This window comes from Oncorhynchus tshawytscha, unplaced genomic scaffold (genome assembly GCF_018296145.1).
Source record: "Oncorhynchus tshawytscha isolate Ot180627B unplaced genomic scaffold, Otsh_v2.0 Un_contig_3847_pilon_pilon, whole genome shotgun sequence".
Taxonomy (NCBI): domain Eukaryota; kingdom Metazoa; phylum Chordata; class Actinopteri; order Salmoniformes; family Salmonidae; genus Oncorhynchus; species Oncorhynchus tshawytscha.
This window is the reverse complement of record NW_024609697.1, coordinates 105,039-128,864: the sequence shown is the minus strand read 5'-3', so window position 1 is coordinate 128,864 and position 23,826 is coordinate 105,039. Positions and strand designations below refer to the sequence as shown.

Genomic DNA, 23,826 nt, shown 5'->3' with positions numbered 1-23,826 from the left:
TAGTTGGTGGCCTTTTCAGAAAACCAACAAGGTGCTGAGGATGTGAGCCTTGTCTTTATGCGGAGGCAGCTGGTCTCAGCCTCTCAGACACCGGGGTCGCAATGCTTCTAGAAAGCTCTGTCGCTCTCCTCAGACAGCACCGTGGCCTCACACCCTACAGACGCTCACGTCATTGTCCTCCAGTCTCTTGTCTTGATAAGTGTCCCTAGAAGTGCCCCCCTCTTAGTGCAGGAGGAGGGGTGTCAGTGCAACAAGTTCCCCTAGTCTGACAGGAGGGACACATTTAGCTGAGACTCCGTCGGCCATTGACACTTCGTCTGGATTCAGAGCTGTGAGTGTTTGCAAACAGGTGTGTGTGTGTGTGTGTGGACAGTTTAGGACCTGTATCCTACTTGTTTATCTTCTATTTCAAGATATGTTTTCTGAGTTCATCCAGGATATGAACACTCAGTCTTCAGAGACGACACTCTGGGATGCTCTGCCCTCTAGGGCTGTTTATGCAGCTCTGTCAAACTGTGTCCAGTTTTTATTTACTCTCATCTCAGCCTGCCTGTGCTGCAGCCTGCCCTCCCTGCCTTCCTCTCCTGCTTGTTTGTTTGGCGCCTGAGAGGTACTTACAGAGAAGCTGCAGTCTGGGCTCCCCTGTCGCTCAGCGCTCACTCCCTGCCTCCCACTGCCTCCCTAGAGCCTGTTTTGGTTTTATCGCCTCTGCCTGCCACTTCTCACTGATCGGTCTTTTAACCCCACATTAGCGGGGTTGACATTTTGTGAGTAAATGAGGAAACAGTGAAGGATTCCTACTCTTCTGTCATCGTCTTCACAGTATGGTGGCGGGGGGGGGTTGTTGGTTTGTCTAAAATAGATCAATGACTTGTGATGCTGCCAGCGGGATATTGTGACAGGGACAGGATGTACTACTCACAGTAAGACACCAGCTGAGAAAGGGATGGAGGAGTAGAGAAGGACAGAGAAGCGGTAGAAAACGACTGCTTCGATCGGGGTGGAATCCACGGAGGAGACGGAGGACCATGGCAGAGCCACATTCGTGGGGAGAGAGGACCACCAAATGATATGCAAAGCCTGGGTAAAAACTCTGAAATATACTGACTATATCCCTGAGAGCTTGTGACAGCCCCAACGCATCTCTCAGCGTGTGACGCAGGGCCCCTGAAACCCTCTTTGTTCACTAAATCCACTGTGAAGATTCCGCTCATGTTTGGAGATTTGAGAATGGGGGGAGCAGGATATTAGGGGTGTGTAGTTCTGCAGTAGCCATCTCAGGATTTAGGGCCTAATTATCCCCATCAGCCAGGGTTATTGTGTTCGCGTGATACTCCCAGTGTGCTTCCAGAGACTGCTGAAGAGAATCCTGTCGGCTGTGATATAAATAGAAGCTGCGTTGCTCTATACAAACCAAATTGGAGACCTGAGTCTTAATAATGTCTCCGTTTCCCACCCATGTGTAGTTGTCTTGCATATTCTAATCTAAATATTGCTTTGTGATGTTGTATTTGCCGGCCCGCATGACGATGTTCTTGGTCCATCCTGATTTTACGAGCAGCATTTCTGACACTGTTATAAATCAGAAATGAGAGAGATTCCATTTCCCTTTCAAGTGTGCATCCATTATTTAACCTGCAATATTTTATGCAGAATGGAAATTAGCCTGGTAAGAGGCACTTTCTTTTCCATCTTCATCGGATGCCAGATTAAATATTGTGTAGTTCAGTGTTCCAGCTCTCTCTCTCTGTGCTCATTTAGAATTCAGCTTTGTTGCCTCAGCCTTTTGAAGTGTTGTCAGGGAAGCAGCTTGTGATCTTCATATACATTAGTGTTGAGTCTGACATGGTGTACAGACTCATGCCTTCCTAGTATTTGTTTACACAAACATACAGGCAGCCACACTGTATTATTCTAATGAATCAAGGAAATCTAAAGGCGTCCGCACGCGTCCCCCAGCCAAAACAGTTGGGGTGAGTTTCAATAGATGATGAGGACATTTTGGGACGTGTTTGTTTTCAACTTCGGTAAGGTTCGCGTTTGGTTGTTCACCTTGTTTTTCTGGAGACGACGACGTTGGTAGCTGAAGTCTACGCCCCTTCGTTGGTGATTGGTCAGCAGTAGGGATTCTTCACTGAAGTCTACGCCCCTTCGTTGGTGATTGGTCAGCAGTAGGGATTCTTCACTGAAGTCTACGCCCCTTCGTTGGTGATTGGTCAGCAGTAGGGATTCTTCACTAAAGTCTTTGTCATTCAATGAGAGATGACTCGTTTTCTTGCAACTTTTTAAAATTGAAATACCGCACCAAACATCTTAATGTACAGTTGCGTGACTAAGATTTCCTCGTCAAAAACATCAATTACAGAGTTCTTGTTGTCTTAGATGAATTCTGACTATTTTGAGGAAGTGTACTCGCTACAGCATCTCAGAATGGCCAAACGGTACCATTTCAGATATTTTTCTTCTTTTTCAGGAGGTCTTTTTAAGGGAGCATGCGAGCACACGTTCGGTGAGCCGCCAGCCGAACTTAAACATGCTGACACCTTAATTGCTTCAAGGTTTTTGCTCTGTCTTTTCTTCCATGATACAGGAAGCAGACCCTGGAATACTTTGCTTTGATTCGTTCTTTCAATGTTCCACAGTAAATGTCATAGATCTGTCTTCTTGCTGGATGTGTAATTTCTCAGCTGTTTTCCTTTTTGTGTTCGCTTTTCTATGAATATGACAGTCAAATCACTTGAAATGGGAAGGTTTGCAATGATGGGAGTGTCCATTCCTTCAGAGTATGTGATGGACTCCTGTCACTGAAGAGTCTACTGACGCTCTAAAACTTCTGTTTAGATCTTCAGCACAACCCACTCAGGGATCTATGTTCTGAATCAGAACTGAGCTGGCTGTGTGCATGCGTGTGCGCGTAATGTCTCAGGAAGCAGATATCTCTGTCATTTTGGTTCTTTGTTTCACTGACTCAGTTTTCCTGGACACTGCTCTGGGTATCAGATGGCCAATGATGCCTGCCACTATTAATGTCCATGGCTTGATTAGTTAATGATTAGCCAGCTATCAAGACCATGAGTGTTATGACTGCAGAGCAGATGGACCATCACAAGCCCACACACACCCTGAGTAGAAGTCCTGATGGATGCTCACTCAGAGCGCCAGGGAAGGACGAGTGTCCGGAATTTACAATGCAGTAACATCATACTTAGACCTGCAGTGTGAACAAGGCTTGAATGCTCAAATTAGTTATGGAATACTGATTGTCCAAAGCGGAAGTTAGAAGTTACCAAATAGGATTTGTATGTGTTCAGACAGCAGTCATTAGCTGACATGGCCAAGTTAGTTGTCACAGTAACGCCGGGTGTGTGTGCAGTGGTGCAGGCTATGAAGATGGCTTGAAATGTGGCTTGAAATATCAGATTCCATGTGCTTTTTTGGCTGTAGGTTCAGACTTGAGGTCGACCGATTTAATCAGAATGGACGATTTTAAATTAGGGCCGATTTTCAAGTTTCCATAACAATCGGAAATCGGTATTTTTGGACGCCGATTTAATTTATTTAAATTTGTTTTTATTTAAATGTATTGTTTTTTTATACCTTTTTATTTAACTAGGCAAGTCAGTTAAAGAACACATTCTTATTTTCAATGACGGCCTAGGAACGGTGGGTTAACTGCCTCGTTCAGGGGCAGAAGGACAGATTTTCACCTTGTCAGCACGAGGGAACCAATCTTGCAACCTTACAGTTAACTAGTCCAACGCAATAACGACCTGCCTCTCTCTTGTTGCACTCCACAAGGAGACTGCCTGTTACGCGAATGCAGTAAGCCAAGGTAAGTTGCTAGCTAGCATTAAACTTATCTCATAAATAACAATCAATCATAATCACTAGTTAACTACACATGGTTGATGATATTACTAGATATTATCTAGCGTGTCCTGCGTTGCATATAATCTGACTGAGCATCCAAGTATCTAAGTATCTGACTGAGCGGTGGTAGGCAGAAGCAGGCGCGTAAACATTCTTTCAAACAGCACTTTCGTGGGTTTTGCCAGAAGCTCTTTGTTGTGCGTCAAGCATTTCACTGTTTATGACTTCAAACCTATCAACTCACGAGATGAGGCTTTGTAACTGAAGTGAAATGGCTAGCTAGTTAGCGCGTGCTAATAGCGTTTCAAACTTCACTTGCTATGAGCCTTCGGGTGGTTGTTTCCCTTGTTCTGCATGGGTAATGCTGCTTCGATTGGTGGCTGTTGTTGCTGGTTCGAGCCCAGGGAGGAGCAAGGAGATAGACTGAAGCTATACTGTTACACTGGCAATACTAAAGTGCCTATAAGAACATCCAATAGTCAAAGGTTAATGAAATACAAATGGTATAGAGGGAAATAGTCCTATAATTCCTATAATAACTACAACCTAAATCATCTTACCTGGGAATATTGAAGACTCATGTTAAAAGGAACCACCAGCTTTCATATGTTCTGAGCAAGGAACTGAAACGTTAGCTTTCTTACATGGCACATATTACACTTACTTTCTTCTCCAATACTTTGTTTTTGCATTATTTAAACCAAATTGAACATGTTTCATTATCTACTTAAGGCTAAATTGATTTTATTGATGTATTATATTAAGTTAAAATAAGTGTTCATTCAGTATGGTTGTAATTGTCATTATTACAAATATATATTTTTTAAATCAGCCGATTTAATCGGATCGGCTTTTTTGGTCCTCCAATAATCGGTATCGTTATCGGCATTGAAAAATCATAATCGGTCGACATCTAGTTCAGACTGCAGGAAAAATAACCGATTTGAATCGGAGATGCAATTTTGGGGGGATTTGAGTCATTTCAAACTGTCAATGTGAACAACACTTAATGTGAGGATCCTTAATGTAATAGACCCCCCCCTCTTTACACCATGTACAAAGTGAAGGGTAGGTTAGAGCCTGGTTGAGTCATTGCATGTGTGCAAGGTGTCAACCCCTGCTTTGCAGTGCCAGATGAAAGGACACTTGAAGGCTATGATAAGTGTCACGGTAAAGATTACAGTCCAGAGATGTGCTAAGCTACCTCTCTGCAGGAACTGAGATCCCTGGATCATGTTGAACAACCATTCTGCTTCTTAAACATTACACATCCCAAGGCTTAGGAATGGTTTGTTACGAAGCCTTGCATGCCTTTTTTTCTCACCTTTGTATGTGTGTGAGGAAGTGGCCGTATGTGGCCTGGCTGGGCCTGGCTGTGTCCAGATGTTCATTCCTGTGGGAAAGACGAGGGACACATCTAGAGGGAGAGTGCCACGTTGGTGCCTGGAGAGAGGGGGAGTGACGCACAACAAACACCCGCTCTCTGCTCAGGGAGTCTGAGCTGCTCTCTGCTCAGGGAGTCGGAAGGCTGAGCTGCTCTCTGCTCAGGGAGGCTGAGCTGCTCTCTGCTCAGGGAGTCGGGGAGTCGGGCTGAGCTGCTCTCTGCTCAGGGAGTCGGAAGGCTGAGCTGCTCTCTGCTCAGGGAGTCGGAAGGCTGAGCTGCTCTCTGCTCAGGGAGTCGGAAGGCTGAGCTGCTCTCTGCTCAGGGAGTCGGAAGGCTGAGCCGCTAGCTGTGTAGTTTACTTTACTCATTTATCTCCTTGCTTCTTGGCTACGATTGCAGCTGTCTAGCCCTGTAGGAGTAGAGATTTCCATATTGCTGTGGAATATTGATTTGACCATCTTGCTTGCCAACATGTTTTCTGAATTCAAAGGGATTTTAAAAAACAATTTTAATCTATTATCCCTATTTATAAAATGGACTACACATGGTTTTAAGGGAATAGCAATGTTAAATTGCCCTCGTTGAGTGCAGAATAGTTTCCCCCTAAAGGTTATTGTAAGTGCATTTTTTCTTATCGTAGCCACTTGGAAGACCACTGCTCTGTTATCCTACTTCATTTCAGGTGACTAGTATCTTGAGGCAGTGTTCAGTTGGCCACTCATACCCTGCCTCTAGTGCCTCCTCTTCAGTCTAACAGGGTTTTGAGGTTCCCTGTTGCAATGTGGGTCATAAAAGATGCATAGTGCTTTATCATGCCTGTCACCTTCAAGGTGGCCATGGGGGGTTGTATTTGATATTAGTAGCGTCTCTAAATGGCCTTCATCACATGACCTGTCAAACCAGGCCTTCATCACATGACCTGTCAAACCAGGCCTTCATCACATGACCTGTCAAACCAGGCCTTCATCACATGACCTGTCAAACCAGGCCTTCACCACCCATGACCTGTCAAACCAGGCCTTCACCACCCATGACCTGTCAAACCAGGCCTTCACCACCCATGACCTGTCAAACCAGGCCTTCACCACCCATGACCTGTCAAACTAGGCCTTCACCACCCATGACCTGTCAAACCAGGCCTTCACCACCCAGACCTGTCAAACCAGGCCTTCACCACATGACTGTGCATGATAGTACAGCATTGTGCTGTTTAATTACCAAGACAGATTTAGCTTCTGTATTAAACCAACACTAAATGCATGGAGATGTAATTCTGAGTCATAGGATTTAGAATCACAAGGTATATTTGCCACAGTCAAGACTTCAACAGCCTCTTGGCCCAGATTTGTTGTGTGTGATTTTGTCTTCCTATAGCCTCCTTGGCGTGTCAGTACTCTGGTCCGATGGCTAGATCAATAGCAATAGATCAAATGCAATTAAATATTATAATTTGGGGGAATTCTACGAAAAATCCTCCCACACAGCTCGGCCCCAATCAAACATCCAGCTTCCTGCTCCACCCCATCTTAGCCTTGACTGAAGATAGTCTCTTTGTTGTTCAAGCATCCGCTCCACTATGTAACACCGTGCCCACAACAGGGCTTGTATGTTACCAGCTGTTATAAACGTTCTAATACCTGATTTGAGTGCTTTGTCGATAAGCCCGTTTTGATAAAAGATTGATCGTCTCTCTTTGTGTGGTGATTTACCACCGTCTTCTATTTAACAGCCCTTAACCCCCTCCGCTGTAGCAACGTTATAGGGGTGCAGTTAATTGCAGGGTGAAGTATCCCTGTCACTTTCTACACTTTGCTCATGATGGATTGGCAGTACATTAATGACCTAGTGGTTGAGACGCCTGTAAATTCATCATGGTTGCAATTACAAATATGTGTTTCCTCAGCATCATTTATGGGTCATTCAGAGCCTTAAGTCATTGGCTATTGATGTAAGACCATTTACCCCTGGTCAAAAAGCATTACGTCAATCATTTTTGCTTTGCCTCAAACCGTGTGACTGAAAAGGCTGTGGAAGACCGATCAATCGTAATTTACTTCAAGAAACATTACATTACGCCTGTTTAAAGGAATGTGCCTTGAAACCTCCAACAAAGGGAAAGTGCAGCGTGATCTGATTACTGCCATGATCAATTCTCCTGTAAAAAAGGCCAACGTTAACGTCATTCACCCTGCAAATCTTGAAGTGTGGTGTTGAACCTTGTAACAAACCCTGTTGTGAACAATTAGATATTATCGTCTGATTTGACAAATTACAATTAATATAGGCTAAATGCCCGGGCACGGTTAATAGTACTGATTTCAGTAAGAAGGAAGATGGACGTCAATACGTATTGGATTAGGAGGATAGCCTCAGCATGAGGATCATGTTATAAATATCCAGCTAAATTCTCATGCTCTGGTGAAAGCTGATCTCGCTAAGATTACCCATAGCCTATTATTCCAGAGATTGTGTAGCCTGAACGTCTTAATCGCAGCATGTTTATGACCTACAATTTGCATACAATTTGTATCAGTGCCACTGGTTGCTGCAGTGAACCAACATCCTGCCAATTTTGGCTCTGTAATCTTGTCCACCAAACGGTACAGGATTAGCCAAAGAGGGTGTGTTTAGTGATTTACAATGAATCATTTGTATTTGATGTTTTGGGCACATTTGACCTTTGACGAATAGGCCTCTGAATAGAGGAAAACATGGAGCTTCAGTAGTCCAGATTATATTTAACCAGTGAATTCCACCTCCATGGAGTCTGCCTTTCATGTTGAACTTTCATGGTATGGATACATATGTCGGAGTGACCTTTATGTTCTCTCCAAATATATCTGATTCTGTCTGTATTTCTAAGCCTTTTTGTCCAATGAACATCAGACGCCAGAGGATGAGACTTGGCCGTTTGATTGGCCTAATTTGATTGCAGAGATATAATCCCTGCATGTTTCTTTTAAGTGCTCATTTCTACAACTCATCACAGCCTTTCATCCCTATCAGCAGGGTACTAGAAGACTCTTCCTTCCCACAGACACATTTCTCTCTGGCCATGTTTGCCCAGGAGTTGTCTGATCTCCTGATGTAGGCCTGATGATGGCAGACACTGATAGAGCCCGGTCTTGGTCTGGGAACTCTTGATGTTCCCTGTCAGTGGTCTAAATCCAAAATGGCTGCCGCTCAGTCAGCTTGTCTCCGTCCAGCAAACACACAACATTATCTGCCCTTACAGGCCTTGTTGTTGTCTCCCTTGGTTGTTAGGTCATTATGCTTTCATGTTTTTAGGGACAATTTTTTTGAAACAATCAAAGATGTCTGCCTGGTAACTCATCCAAAATGTTAACCTTATTAGAATGTGATCATATGTAACTTCTTTCCTGGAGTTTTAGGCCTATATTTAGTAAGTAGTCACTGTTAGCGATGTGACAAACAAACATTTTCTTAATGTTGAAAAAACAAAAAACATCTGCTTTCTGTTAAAACTATAAGCTACCGAGTGGCGCAGCGGTCTAAGGCGCTGCATCTCAGTGCATGAAGCGTCAATATAGTACCTGGTTCGAATCCAGGCTGTATCACATCTGGCTGTGATTGGGAGTTCCATAGGGCGCCGCACAATTGGCCCAGCGTCGTCGGGGTTTGGCCGGAGTAGTCCGTCATTGTAAATAATAATTTGTTTACTGACTTGCCTAGTTAAATCAAGGTTAAATAAAAATGTGATAAAATTCACAATGCAGCTGCGCTGTTGCCAGGAATGGTTTGTGTCTCCAGGTGCGGTCCTTTTCAGATGGTTAAGCACTGCGCTGTTACCAGGAATGGTTTGTGTCTCCGGGTGCGGTCCTTTTCAGATGGTTAAGCATTGTAAATAATACTTATACTACCATTACTGTACTTCAATTCCACCTCACATAATTAGCATTTCCTTCTCAACTACACTACCGTTCTCAAGTTTGGGGTCACTTAGAAATGTCCTTGTGCTTTTCTTTCAAAATCATTTTTTTTGTCCATTTAAAATAACATTAAATTGATCAGAAATACAGTGTGGACATTGTTAAAGTTGTAAATGACTATTGGAGCTGGAAACGGCAGATTTTCTATGGAATATCTACATAGGTGTACGGAGGCCATTTATCAGCAACCATCACTCCTGTGTTCCAATGGCATGTTGTGTTACCTAATCCAAGTGTATCATTTTAAAAGGCTAATGGATCATTAGAAAACCCTTTTGCAATCATGTTAGCACTGCTGAAAACTGTTGTTCTGATTAAAGAAGCAATAAAACGGGACTTCTGTAGACTAGTTGAGAATCTGGAGCGTCAGCATTTGAAGAAGTTGAGCCTCGCGCTTCAACACTCTTAGTTCTTGTGGAAATTGACCCACTGCTGTTTACTTTCTGCGTACTGGGATTTGTCCTAATGTTACGGTTCCCAATTTCATTTAAAAGTGAACATTATAAGTGTTCACACTGCTCGTCAATGTAATGGAATGTGATGTTTTTGTTGCAGGTGGTGAGGAGTCGGCCAGATGAACTAGATCCAGGGGAACCCGTAGCCGGGGACATGACTGATCCGTTGGCTGTTTTCTGGTGAATGGATTAGGTGAGTACCTACAGTGCCTTCTTAAAGTATTCATACCCCTTGTCTTATTCCACATGTTGTTACAGCCTGATTTCAAAATGTATTTTTCTCCTCACCCATCTACACACACTACCCCATAATGACAAAGAGCAAACATGATTTTAGAAAATTACAGAAATAGCTCATTTACATAAGTATTCACACCCCTGAGTCAATACATGTCAGAATCCCCTTTGGCAGCGACTACAGCTCTGAGTCTTTCTGGGTAAGTCTATAAGAGCTTTCCACACGTGGATTGTGCAACATTTGCCTATTTTTATTTTTTATAATTCTCTAAGTTCTGTCAAATAAGTTGTTCATTATTACTAGACAACCATTTTTAGGTCTTGATATATACAGTGAGGGAAACAAGTATTTGATCCCCTGCTGATTTTGTATGTTTGCCCACTGACAAAGAAATGATCAGTCTATATAATTTTAATGGTTTATTTGAACAGTGATGGACAGAATAACAAAAAAATTGAGAAAAACGCATGTCAAAAATGTTAGAAATTGATTTGCATTTTAATGAGGGAAATAAGTATTTGACCCCTTTGCAAAACATGACTTAGTACTTGGTGGCAAAACCCTTGGCAATCAGAGGTCAGATGTTTTTTGTAGTTGGCCACCAGGTTTGCACACATCTCAGGAGGGATTTTGTCCCACTCCTCTTGGCAGATCTTCTCCAAGTCATTAAGGCTTCGAGGCTGACGTTTGGCAACTCGAACCTTCAGCTCCCTCCACAGATTTTCTATGGAATTAAGGTCTGGAGACTGGCTAGGCCACTCCAGGACCTTAATGTGCTTCTTCTTGAGCCACTCCTTTGTTGCCTTGGCCGTGTGTTTTGGGTTATTGTCATGCTGGAATACCCATCCACAACCCATTTTCAATGCCCTGGCTGAGGGAAGGAGGTTCTCACCCAAGATTTGACCGTACATGGCCCTGTCCATCGTCCCTTTTGATGCAGTGAAGTTGTCCTGTCCCCTTAGCAGAAAAACACCCCCAAAGCATAATGTTTCCACCTCCATGTTTGGCGGTGGGGATGGTGTTCTTGGGGTCACAGGCATTTCCTCTGAATCATTCAGATGTTCATTGGTAAACTTCAGACGGGCATGTATATGTGCTTTCTTGAGCAGGGGGACCTTGCGGGCGCTGCAGGATTTCAGTCCTTCACGGGATAGTGTGTTACCAATTGTTTTCTTGGTGACTATGGTCCCAGCTGCCTTGAGATCATTGACAAGATACTCCTGTGTAGTTCTGGGCTGATTCCTCACCGTTCTCATGATCATTGCAACTCCACGAGGTGAGATCTTGCGTGGAGCCCCAGGCCGAGGGAGATTGACAGTTCTTTTGTTTTTCTTCCATTTGCGAATAATCGCACCAACTGTTGTCCCCTTCTCACCAAGCTGCTTGGCGATGGTCTTGCAGCCCATTCCAGCCTTGTGTAGGTCTACAATCTTGTCCCTGACATCCTTGTAGAGCTCTTTGGTCTTGGCCATGGTGGAGAGTTTGGAATCTGATTGATTGATTGCTTCTGTGGACAGGGGTCTTTTATACAGGTAACAAACTGAGATTAGGAGCACTCCCTTTAAGAGTGTGCTCCTAATCTCAGCTCGTTACCTTAGAAAATACACCTGGGAGCCAGAAATCTTTCTGATTGAGAGGCGGTCAAATATTTATTTCCCTCATTAAAATGCAAATCAATTGATAACATTTTTGACATGCGTTTTTCTGGATTTTTTTGTTGTTATTCTGTCTCTCACTGTTCAAATAAACCTACCATTAAAATTATAGACTGATCATTTCTTTTTCAGTGGGCAAATGTACAAAATCAGCAGGGGATCAAATACTTTTTTCCCTCACTGTATATTTTCATGCAGATTTAAGTCAAAACTGTCACTCAGCCAACACCCAGTGTAGATTTGGCCTGGTATTTGAGGTTATTGTCCTGCTGAAAGGTTAATTCATTTCCCAGTGTCTGGTGGAAAGCAGAACCAGGTTTTCCTCTAGGATTCTGCCTGTGCTTAGCTTTATTCCATTTTAAAAAAATAAACTCCCAAGTCCTTGCCAATGACCAGCATACCTATGATGCAGGCACCACCTGCTTGAAAATAGGAAGAGTGGTACTCAGTAATGTGGGTTTGCTCCAAACATAACGCTTTCTATTCAGGAAAGCAAGTTCATTTCTTTTCCACATTTTTAGCAGTTTTACTTTAGTGCCTTGTTGGAAACAGGATGCATGTTTTGGAATATTTTTATTCTGTACTGGCTTCCTTTTCACTCTGTCAATTAGGTTAGTATTGTGGAGGAACTACAATGTTGATCCATCCTCAGTTTTCTTCTATCACAGCCATTAAACTCTGTAGCTGTTTTAAAGTCACCATTGCCCTCATGGTGAAATCCCTGAATAGTTTCCTTCCTCTCCGACAACTGAGTTTGGAAGGGAGTCTGTATCTTTGTAGTGACTGGGTGCATTGATACACCATCCAAGTGTAATTAACAACTTCTCCATTCTCAAAGGGATATATTCAATGCCCTTCTTGGTCAGGCATTGGAAAACCTCCCTGGTCTTTGTGGTTGAATTTGTGTTAGAAATTCACTTCTCGACTGAGGGACCTTACAATTATCTGTATGTGTGGGGTACGGAGATGAGGTAGTCATTAAACAATCATGTTAGACACTATTATTGCAACTTATGTGACTTATTAAGCAAGTGTTTACTCCTGAACTGATTCATGCTTGCCATAACAAAGGGGATGAATACTTATTGACTCAAGACATTTCAGCTTTTCATTTTGTATTAATTTGTAAACATTTCTAAAAACCTACTTCCACATTATAGGGTATTGTATGTCGGCCAGCGACAGTCTAATTTTGAATCCATTTTAAATTCAGGCTCTACCACCAATGTGGACCAAGTCCAGGGGTGTGAAATACTTCCTGAAGGCCCTATACCTGTCATTTTCCAACAGTAACTTACTTTGGAACCATAGAACTGCATTAATGCTGACCCAATCTGACCTGATCTTAATTGAGTAAGCAGAGCTGTGGCGGATTTCCCTAAACCCAAACCGTATCAAGTTGATAGCAAAAGGAAAGGAGAAGTCTTTGAACGTGCTCTGGATTCATTAGCCTGTATCAGGCTGGTAATTGGAAGTCTGCATGGAGCGAGAGGACAGGACTTGGGTATATTCACAGACGCTGATCAAAGCTGTGTCCCCTACAGCCCCATGGGCTGCTTTTTTTATGCCACCTCTTCCTGCAAAAGATTCGCCCGGAGGGGATATGTCACATGTTCAAGGTCCCAATACCTGTAACCCTGCTATGTCATGAGGTTTTAACCATGTAAGCCTTACTGTGGAAGGATCCCATGTCCTGTTCCGTCCCTGAATCATATTCTGTTATGCTGCTGCAGAGGCTACATGTACGCCTTACTGTGGAAGGATCCCATGTCCTGCTCCGTCCCTGAATCATATTCTGTTATGCTGCTGCAAGGCTACATGTACGCCTTACTGTGGAAGGATACCATGTCCTGCTCCGTCCCTGAATCATATTCTGTTATGCTGCTGCAGAGGCTACATGTACGCCTTACTGTGGAAGGATCCCATGTCCTGCTCCGTCCCTGAATCATATTCTGTTATGCTGCTGCAAGGCTACATGTACGCCTTACTGTGGAAGGATACCATGTCCTGCTCCGTCCCTGAATCATATTCTGTTATGCTGCTGCAGAGGCTACATGTAAGACTTACTGTGGAAGGATCCCATGTCCTGCTCCGTCCCTGAATCATATTCTGTTATGCTGCTGCAAGGCTACATGTACGCCTTACTGTGGAAGGATCCCATGTCCTGTTCCGTCCCTGAATCATATTCTGTTATGCTGCTGCAAGGCTACATGAATCATATCATCTGTTATGCTGCTGCAAGGCTACATGTACGCCTTACTGTGGAAGGATCCCATGTCCTGCTCCGTCCCTGAATCATATTCTGTTATGCTGCTCCAAGGCTACATGTACGCCTTACTGTGGAAGGATACCATGTCCTGCTCCGTCCCTGAATCATATTCTGTTATGCTGCTGCAGAGGCTACATGTACGCCTTACTGTGGAAGGATCCCATGTCCTGCTCCGTCCCTGAATCATATTCTGTTATGCTGCTGCAGAGGCTACTTGTTGTTGTGCACTGCTTATAAATGATGTGCAAAGGTCACAGTAATGGTATTGAAGAGTGGTTATTTTTCTGTCTCTTCTCCAGTTGATTAGGAGCGTGTTTAATCCCCCTGTAGGTCTCTAATATTGTACGCTTTTTGGTAATAACCTGCCTAATCCCTGGACTAGCGACGAGTTGGACCGAGACATTCACTTCAAAGCAATTTCCTCCATTCTCTGCCTGCTCTGAGAGATATAAACAATGTTTCATTGTGCAGCACTAATGTGAAATTACTTCTTTGTTGGCCACATCGAAGTCAATTTGTTAGCTCAGTGTGTTTGCTATGGTGATTCAACAAACGGAATGTAATAGAGAGAAGAAGCCCAGTGGAATGCAGGGCCAATGCCAGGTAAGAAAGACCTGGTGCTTAAGTCTTGTGTTATCAGGGCACAGACGGTGAACACCGGCTGGCTGGTGCAGACCTTCCTCAGCTAAAATCAGCAGAACATGTCTTTACTCAATTATATAGGCCCAGCTTTAGAGGATAAATCCTACATGTATATTTCTCAGCCTTACCTGGCCTTGAAACGGGCATCATTTTTTCAATAATTAAAAAAAGGACCTTTTTAATTTTCTACATTTGTAAACGCCCATATGACACTCTGGGCCGTTAGAGGTCTGAAGAATATCGTCTTGGAGTTCTCACACAGTAAACTCCTTTTAAACCCTGTAGTAATCCAAATACACATTCTCACAGGGTTAGACTAGACTAGCCTATAAGCTATTCTGTTTTCCACTGCAAACATCTGGATAGGAGTTTTGATTGATTTGAAGAAGACTCTTACTGTAGTCCAATGTGAGGTCTGCTGGGCACTATTGGAGTGGCGAGGGCATCCACACCCATGCATGATTAACAAGGCTGGAGTCCAGCAGGGTATCGAGCTGCTGGATGTCCTGCTACTCCCCTGAGAGGCCTGGTGAGATGGTAACTGGAGACACGCACTACTCTGGAAAAACGGGTTGGCCTTGAGGTTGGACCCTTAAAAACATTTTATTTTTTTAAATGGAGCTTCTGCTTTGAGAAATCTCTTTTCTGAACTTCTTGAAATATTTGTTAAAATATGATGACTAACATGTTAGAATGGTGAACGTAGCTCACCACTGACTCTGTTGGTGAATCCCTTTGCACTCTGATTCATTAATATCATTATTTCACAAGGTGTAGTTGCAAGATGATCTATATCCAGTCAGTGTCAGAGACACAACCTTTCCACCCAGAGGACTGGCATCCTTTAGTGAAGATCGCTCCAGATTTGCTTTCGTGTGCCAACGTCTGATTGGGAGACACCTGCCTCTGTGACTGGCAGGTGACGGAGCAGGTGTTTTGGGCAGAATGTGAACTCATTGCTAACAGAAGAAGTGTTTTAATATGTGATGAAGGGCTAGCTCTCTCCCCCTGTCCCCCTCTCCTTCTCTACTCCTCTCCTCTGAGATACAACTCGCTGTGACGGTGTGTTCTTACGCCCAGGCAGCAGCAGGCATCTGAAGACTTGAAAGGGCAATGTGTAGGGGTGTTACCACGATTACAGAACAGACATTTGAATATGTTGTGGATGGTACATGCACTGTGCTGCATATTAATACTCTGTCATCAGTGTGACTTATTCAAGCTGAGCTGCGGTCGCTTCCCTTGTGTTGAGGCACCACCAAGGGAGAATTTGGCCTCAACCTTGGTAGTGATGCTGTCAACGCCTAAATGTTACTGAGTGAGCCATGCATTAACTGATGAAGAGGAGTGAGACGACCTACAGTGGAGCACATTTTATGGGAGGCGTGTTTGTCTTTTCTAACGAGCTGCCACACACACACACACACACACGGACACCCTTCTCGTCTCCGACACAGTAGGAGTTAACAGGCCCCTGAGCTCCAGTCAGCCAGAGCTTATTTACAGCAGTCTGAGCCCCTGCCTGAATTCACCCAGAGACCACTGAAAATGTCATGAGTGTGTAGTTGGGGCAGGAACACCTGGTTGCACAAACACGGGGACTTCTGCTCCGATACCTCCCCAAGGGCAGCTCACCAGCGCTGGGGCGTTATTGCAATGATGGCTGTTACATTTTTTTCCCCACCAGAAAACAGCAGAGGGATAAAAACAACAGCCTGCCCAACCCAGGGCTCTGCTGCTACAGTGGTCTGCTCTGCTCCTACAGTGGTCTGCTCTGCTGCTACAGTGGTCTGCCCAACCCAGGGCTCTGCTGCTACAGTGGTCTGCTCTGCTGCTACAGTGGTCTGCTCTGCTGCTACAGTGGTCTGCCCAACCCAGGGCTCTGCTGCTACAGTGGTCTGCTCAACCCAGGGCTCTGCTGCTATAGTGGTCTGCCCATCCCAGGGCTCTGCTGCTCAGTGGTCTGCTCTGCTGCTACAGTGGTCTGCTCTGCTGCTACAGTGGTCTGCTCTGCTGCTACAGTGGTCTGCTCTGCTGCTACAGTGGTCTGCTCTGCTGCTACAGTGGTCTGCCCAACCCAGGGCTCTGCAGCTACAGTGGTCTGCCCAACCCAGGGCTCTGGTGCTACAGTGGTCTGCTCTGCTGCTACAGTGGTCTGCTCAACCCAGGGCTCTGCTGCAACAGTGGGCTGTCATGAAGGGTTTATTCTGCTCTGGAACCAGCCGGGAGATAAGCCGGTAGCTAGAGAAAGTCCAGAACTTCCAGAGGACTGCCATTAACAAGGTCTGCTGGCATGAATATTGTTTTTCCACCCTCTTGGTATTCACACATCACTTGATATAGCCTAAGCATACCAATGAAAACATACTTTCAGGTGCTTGTGAGATGGGCTTCCAATAATCTTGGTGCTGAATAATCATCACTAGCACCCTTTGTGTACTGCAGATGGGGGTTTTGGTATGGAGGCAAAGGTCGTAGGACATGAATGCTTTTGCCTAAACGGGGAAAAAGATAATGACAGGAAAATGAACTTAAATACTGCAGGATGTGCTTCCTCATCCCTCCCTATGTTATCAGTAAAACAACACAAACCCTCTGCTCACATTTGAAGATCAATGTTAGGCCCACTTGTTTTGCTCTTTCCGCAGTCTCGTCATTATAAACAGAACTTGTAGTAGATTGGCCTTAGCAGGCGTACTGTAACTAAGTAGCCAATCCAACCACCCCCTTTTCTGTCTTCTTGCTGTTGAGTGAAGGGTTAAAGTATCCCCCCCTTATTATACATGCACATTAAACTAACTTGCCAGCTGGTATGTTGGCAGTCTGTTGACGTTCCAAGGCAGAATGAGATACTCTTGAGCACGGTGTATCCTGGGTAGTTGTGAAGCAGCTGTTATTGCATCCAGAGATTTCTGACACGTTAACAATGCAGCGCAGCTGCTGCCAGCATTCAGCCTGTCATCGGAGCTGACCTATGAGAGATGTCAGAGATGACCGGAGAAGCTGCGGAGCAATTGGAACTCGGAGACCTCCCTCCTCATGGCTTCTGTGTTTACAGTCCCGAGACCTCTGATCACAAAGATACTTCTCAACACGTAAACCCCTTCAACACATCGATTGACCTCTGCTCCAACCAGCCAAGGTTCAACATGGACGGTTGGAGCAGAGGTCAATTGACATGTTAAAGGGGTCTAACCTTGGATGGTTGGAGCAGAAGTCAATCAATATTTATTTTACCTTTTATTTAACTAGGCAAGTCAGTTAAGAACAAATTCTTATTTTCAATGATGGCCTATGAACAGCGGGTTAACTGCCTCCTTGTTCAGGGGCAGAATGACAGATTTGTACCTTGGGGATTTGAACTTGCAACCTTTCGGTTAGACATGGCTACGCTGCTGACCCTTTTTCAAGGTTAGACATGGACCCCTTCAACATCTCGATTGACCTCTGCTCCAACCGTCCAAGGTTAGACATACTATTATGTCTCTGTTGGTCTTCAAGGACTGTTTGTAAGTTTTGACAAAGCTCATGTTGCCTAGAAGAAATGCGTTGTATTTCAACCAGCTTTTTGACTGAGATGATTTTCAAGTCTTGGCAAGCCTGGCATACACCTGCCACTGCTCTATTCCTGGGACTTAAATGGCCTGAAGAGTTGGACGGTATATCTGATGACCGTTCTGTCAAGCTCGCCGTAGTCGTCTAACCCCACCTGGCTGGGCAGGTTGGGACCAATATGGCATGTCGTCCCAACCCCTTGGAAGCCAACACAACACCACATGTAGTCCTACATCATCAGCATGCTAGCAGCAGCAGCTGCCCTCTTCATTTAGTCTCATCATTGATGCCCAGTCAGTGTTATAAAAAACTCTGAGTGGAAGAGTTCTGACAACCATAAGGTGACCGGAGCCAAACCATCCAATCAGAGCAGAGGCCACTAAACCTGAAAGCAGTCCTTTCAGACTCCACAGTCCCTAGTGCCAGGGCCAGCCTTCCTCCTCCCACCCCTGATGGCCATTATCGGGACAGCATCTAAAGACAATGTAGCCCCTATGCTCCCAGGGGCCAGGTTGCCAAGGCTGGGGTGGAGGCCAAGGGCAGTCGATGTTCTCACATTACTGAGAACCCCCAACCCTTATCAAGGCTAAAGGCTGGGCTGTTTTAAGCTCAGTGGATAACCCCCCCCATATGCACATTTATCAAGGCTAAAGGCTAGGCTGTTTTAAGCTCAGCAGTATGCTTAGCAGCATTTCAATGGAGTCCTTAATTTCCTCCTGTGTCTCATCCCTCCCCTTGGCCCCCTGGGAAGGCCATGCATCACCAGGATGAGGACGGGTAGTGGGTGTGAACTCTGGCCAGAGCGCCATGGCGATAGATGAACTCGAAGCATACTGAGAGGGCATTTGGTCATGTGTGCTGGCCACAGATTGATGCGCTCATTTTAAACGCAGGTCCCATGCCGCTGTGTCAAATTTTTAAGTATCTTTCAATTCTCCGAAGCAGGACGTTGGCTCATTTAAGCTGAAAAGCTCCACTCCCCCCCCACAATCTGTCAGGCATGGAGGGTTTTTATCCTCAACAGCCTTGTACTCCCTATCCGGGTTGTTGTCTGTTGTTTTGAAGTACTTCCCCTCTAAGTCTGTAGTTCAAATCGTGGCTATTACCAGAGGGATTACATCTGTGCAACACATCCGTAGTCAAGCTGATTTCCCTTGGATTACACAGAGGCCCATCCATATCTCATGCACTTAAGTGGATTTGGGCCGAATTGATCCATGAAAACACTGCTACTGTCCAGTCCACTAGATAGAGCCTAGTGGTGTTGTCTGAACTGTAGTTAAGTCGTACATAATAAATAGGTTACATTCACAAGTGAATTGAAAGATGCTACAGGTTTTTATTGATATGGCTCTTTTTCCAGAACCTTGAGGAGATCCGTTTTAACAGTCTGATCATATGAATCACAAGAGATGTGGATTCATGAAAGGTGGTGAGAGAGAATGTGAATGAATAACAAGCAATGCGATATAAGTTCTAGATTTATCCTTGCCCACTTGTCTAGTCACTATGGTCTTGTCCTGGTTTAGGCAGGCTGTGATTGGCTGGTCTCAGTGAAGCCTAGTGGTATAGCCAGTAGCCATGCCACTGACTGAGCTCTGCCGGCAGCACACCACCTAATAAGATCCAATTATTTATAGTCAGGCCCTGACAAGATGGAGACAGTCTGCTTATCTTTCACTGTGCAGTCCCCAGGCTTCCTCCCAGAGTTCTCATCATTGTCAGAGCTCCCAGCAGCCCAATCATTCATCTCTCCACTATGCTGACTTTTCTCCAAATATCAATGATACTTTTATTCACACAGCAATATTTTACATATGCAGAGGTCTGCCAAAGCAGATGTTTCACATGACATGACACTTAAAGTTGGTAACTGCAAGTGCAGAGTTCACTTTCACCCTCCAGCAGTTGATACTTGGAGAGAACCATGTGTAGACCTATTTCCAAATGGAAGTGCTCGCTATTATTGGAAAGTGTGTTTCTAACCCACCCCATACAGCTCATGTATTTGCAGCAGCTATTGTTAGAACACGATCATTAACACATGATCTTCAGGGTTTATATTGTGAGCTGGGTTACTAACACCAGGCTGAATGTATACAGTACCAGTCAAATGTTTGGGCACACCTACTCAAGGGTTTTGCTTTATTTTTTTACTATTTTCTACGTTGTAGAAATAATAGTGAAGACATCAAAACTATGAAATAACACATACGGAATCATGGAGTAACCAAAAGAGTGTTCAACAGATCAAAATATATTTGAGATAGCCACTCTTTACCTTGATGACAGTTTTGCACACTCTTGGCATTCTCTCAACCAGCTTCACCTGGAATGCTTTTCCAACAATCTTGAAGGAGTTCCCACATGCTGAGCACTTGTTGGCTGCAGGCCAGGTTATCTGGTGCAGCACTCCATCAATCTTCTTGGTCAAATAGCCCTTACACAATCTGGAGGTGTATTTTGGTTCATGGTCCTGTTGAAAAACAAACGATAGTCCCACTAAGCGCAAACCAAATGGGATGGCGTATCGCTGCAGAATGCTGTGGTAGCCATGCTGGTTAAGTGTGCCTTGAATTGTAAATAAATCATTGACAGTGTCACAGCAAAGCACCCCAAACCATCACACCACCACCACGGAGATCATCCGTTTACCTACTCTACATCTCACGAAGACATGGCGATTTGGAAGGAAAAATATTGTTTTCTTGGCCCAAGAAAGTCTCTTCTTATTGGTGTCCTTTTAGTAGTGGTTTCTTTTGCAGCATTTTTACCATGAAGGCCTGATTCACGCAGTCATGTTGAGATGTCTGTTACTTGAACTCTGAAGCATTTATTTGGGCTGCAATTTCTGAAGCCGGTAACTAATGAATTTATCCTCTGCAGCAGAGGTAACTCTGGGTCTTTCTTTCCTGTGGCCAGATGGTTTTTGCGACTGCACTTGAAGAAACTTTCAAAGTTCTTAATGTTCCGTATTGACTGACCTTCATGTCTTAAAGTGATGATGGACTGTAGTTTCCCTTTGCCAAGAACATTTCAAATAAGCATAGTATAGACTTGGTCTTTTACCAAATAGGGCTATCTTCTGTATACCACACCTACCTTATCGCGACACAGCTGATTGGCTCAAACGCATTAAGAAGGAAAGAAATCCCACAAATTAACTTTGAACAAGGCACACCTGTTAATTGAAATGCATTCCAGGTGACTACCTCATGAAGCTGGTTGAGAGAATGCCAAGTGTGCAAAGCTGTCAAGGCAAAGGGTGGCTACTTTGAAGAATCTCAAATATAACACATTTTTTTTTTTTTGGCTACTACATGTGTTATTTCATAGTTTTGATATCTTCACTATTATTCTACAATGTAGGGGGAAAAGAACAAAAAAATAAAAACCCTGTGTCCAAACTTTTGACTGGTTCTGTATGTTTTCCTTTATTTCCGAGTAACCCTACCACCCCTCCCCTAATTGGAGTAAACGACTCGACAACAACACTTAGGCTTATACTTCCAGCTTATACATCTTTCAGCTCCCCTCCACCCCTCCCATCTAGTTCTGAACACCATCCAGTTTTGGTTTCTATTTGGTATATATTTTTCAGCTGTGATGTTTTATAAAAGTTGTGAGCCTTTCTATTCTCATAGTGTCTACAGATTGTAAATAAAATAAACATTTTTTGCTAAGAGCATTATTATATTATTGATCATTTGACTGACATTTTAAGTCACCCAGCACTCAAGGCTGTTCTTAAGAGAGTAGCCTATCCTGCCTCATATCCTGTATCATATCATGCCTTTACTCTACACGCTTATTAGAGAGAACTGGAACCTCCTAACTCCTGTTGTCCTTGTCTGGCTACATGCTTGTCCTTGGTGTATAACTTTGTTGGAAACCAGAGACCATTATCGTTGTAATTTGACTCGGCGTTGCTAGGGCAGATAGATTGCTCCCATTGTGGAATTAATGCGCATTCATTGTGTTGACCTTTAGCTGTGGCTGGATTAAGCTGAAGCATTGAGATGCTGTTGGAAGTAATGATTTTCTACCCTCTCTCTCTCTCCTCCTGTATTGTGGGAAGGCCGAGTCTTTGTCGTTGCTGCATCTGCAACTCCTAGCGCCGTAAGCTGTAATTAGTGAGGGGGTTTGCCTATTGATTTCTCTCAGGACGATGAAAATGCCAGAAACAACATGGCAGACGACGTGAGTCTCGGACCCGCGCTGATTGGCACTGTTAATCGGGTGAATGAATTGACGCGTCTCGTTGGCCTGGTAGACGCCGACTCCAGCCTTTATCTAGTTTTGACCCTCACCTCAAAGCGGTTCATGTTCTTAATACCGTTCTCGTAGACACAAGTGTTTACCCACAACCAAAGAGGGACTGTCTGTGATCCACTATTTGGAAAACACTATTCTAGCTATTTACTCCTTGTTCACTCTCCACCCCTGTGCTCATTTAAAACTTGCCAATGCTGACATGCGTTATGTGAATTGGTCTATGCAAGCCTCTGAAGTGGTAGTTGAATGTTTTCCATTCCCAACCCTCAAGCGGAAGCAGCTGCAAAAGGCGTACACAAACAACTAATTGCAAATGCTGCTCGTCATCACATTTACCATAATGCTGGTTCCTTTCCTCAAGTTAATCTGCATTCGATTCTCATCAACTCATCTGCAGACGCTCCTCAATCACCTTGCATCTTCTTAAGCGGTTTAGTCTACTTTGTGTATTCCTTAATTGTGGAGCCCAGACCTGTCAGCTCTATTTAGAACCGGGAGCTGTGGAGCCCAGGCCTGTCGGCTCTGTCTAGAACCGGGAGCTGTGGAACCCAAGCCTGTCGGCTCTGTCTAGAACCGGGAGCTGTGGAGCCCAAGCCTGTCGGCTCTGTCTAGAACCGGGAGCTGTGGAACCCAAGCCTGTCAGCTCTGTCTAGAACCGGGAGCTGTGGAACCCAAGCCTGTCGGCTCTGTCTAGAACCGGGAGCCCGGGAGCTGTGGAACCCAAGCCTGTCGGCTCTGTCTAGAACCGGGAGCTGTGGAACCCAAGCCTGTCCGGGAGCTGTGGAACCCAAGCCTGTCGGCTCTGTCTAGAACCGGGAGCTGTGGAACCCAAGCCTGTCGGCTCTGTCTAGAACCGGGAGCTGTGGAACCCAAGGGAGCTGTGGAACCCAAGCCTGTCGGCTCTGTCTAGAACCGGGAGCTGTGGAACCCAAGCCTGTCGGCTCTGTCTAGCCTGTCGGCTCTGTCTAGAACCGGGAGCTGTGGAAGAACCCAAGCCTAGAACGGCTCTGTCTAGAACCGGGAGCTGTGGAGCCCAAGCCTGTCGGCTCTGGAACTCCTGTCCCAAGCCTGTCGGCTCTGTCTAGAACCGGGAGCTGTGGAGCCCAGACCTGTCGGTGTAGAGCAGTAGGCTAGTGTTGGAGTGACTATCTGTGCTGTTTTTCCCCACATCCCAACACCTCTCTTGTTTGTATCAATGAAGCTCCCAGATAACACGTTGCATGTGTTTTTGTTGAAGATGTTGAGGGCCACACATATGGTGACAGTAGTAGTGGTACAGCAGAAGTACACAGAGTATACAAAATATTAAGAACACCTTCATAATATTGAGCCCCCTTCCCACAGAACATCTTCAATTTGTCAGGGCATGGACTCTACAAGGTGTTGAAAGCGTTCCACAGGGATGCTGGACCATATTGACGCCAATGCTTTCTTTGCTTGTGTGGTATCCAGATAGTCATTCCAACCTTGCGTCATACGGGGATATTCAGTAATATCGGCACTGATCCCAAGGGCCGTGGATTTCAAACCCCA

General features: G+C 44.7%; 1 protein-coding gene across 1 annotated transcript in view; it reads left to right on the top strand.

The window, feature by feature from the left end:
• Positions 1–16,726: 16,726 nt before the first annotated feature.
• The window catches only part of LOC121845510 (D-glucuronyl C5-epimerase B-like), a 32,447-nt gene continuing 25,347 nt past the window's right edge, over positions 16,727–23,826 (top strand). The window contains exon 1 of the mRNA XM_042317016.1: positions 16,727–16,746. The gene's annotated coding sequence lies outside the window, so the exon portion shown is untranslated. The remainder of the gene's footprint in view (positions 16,747–23,826) is intronic.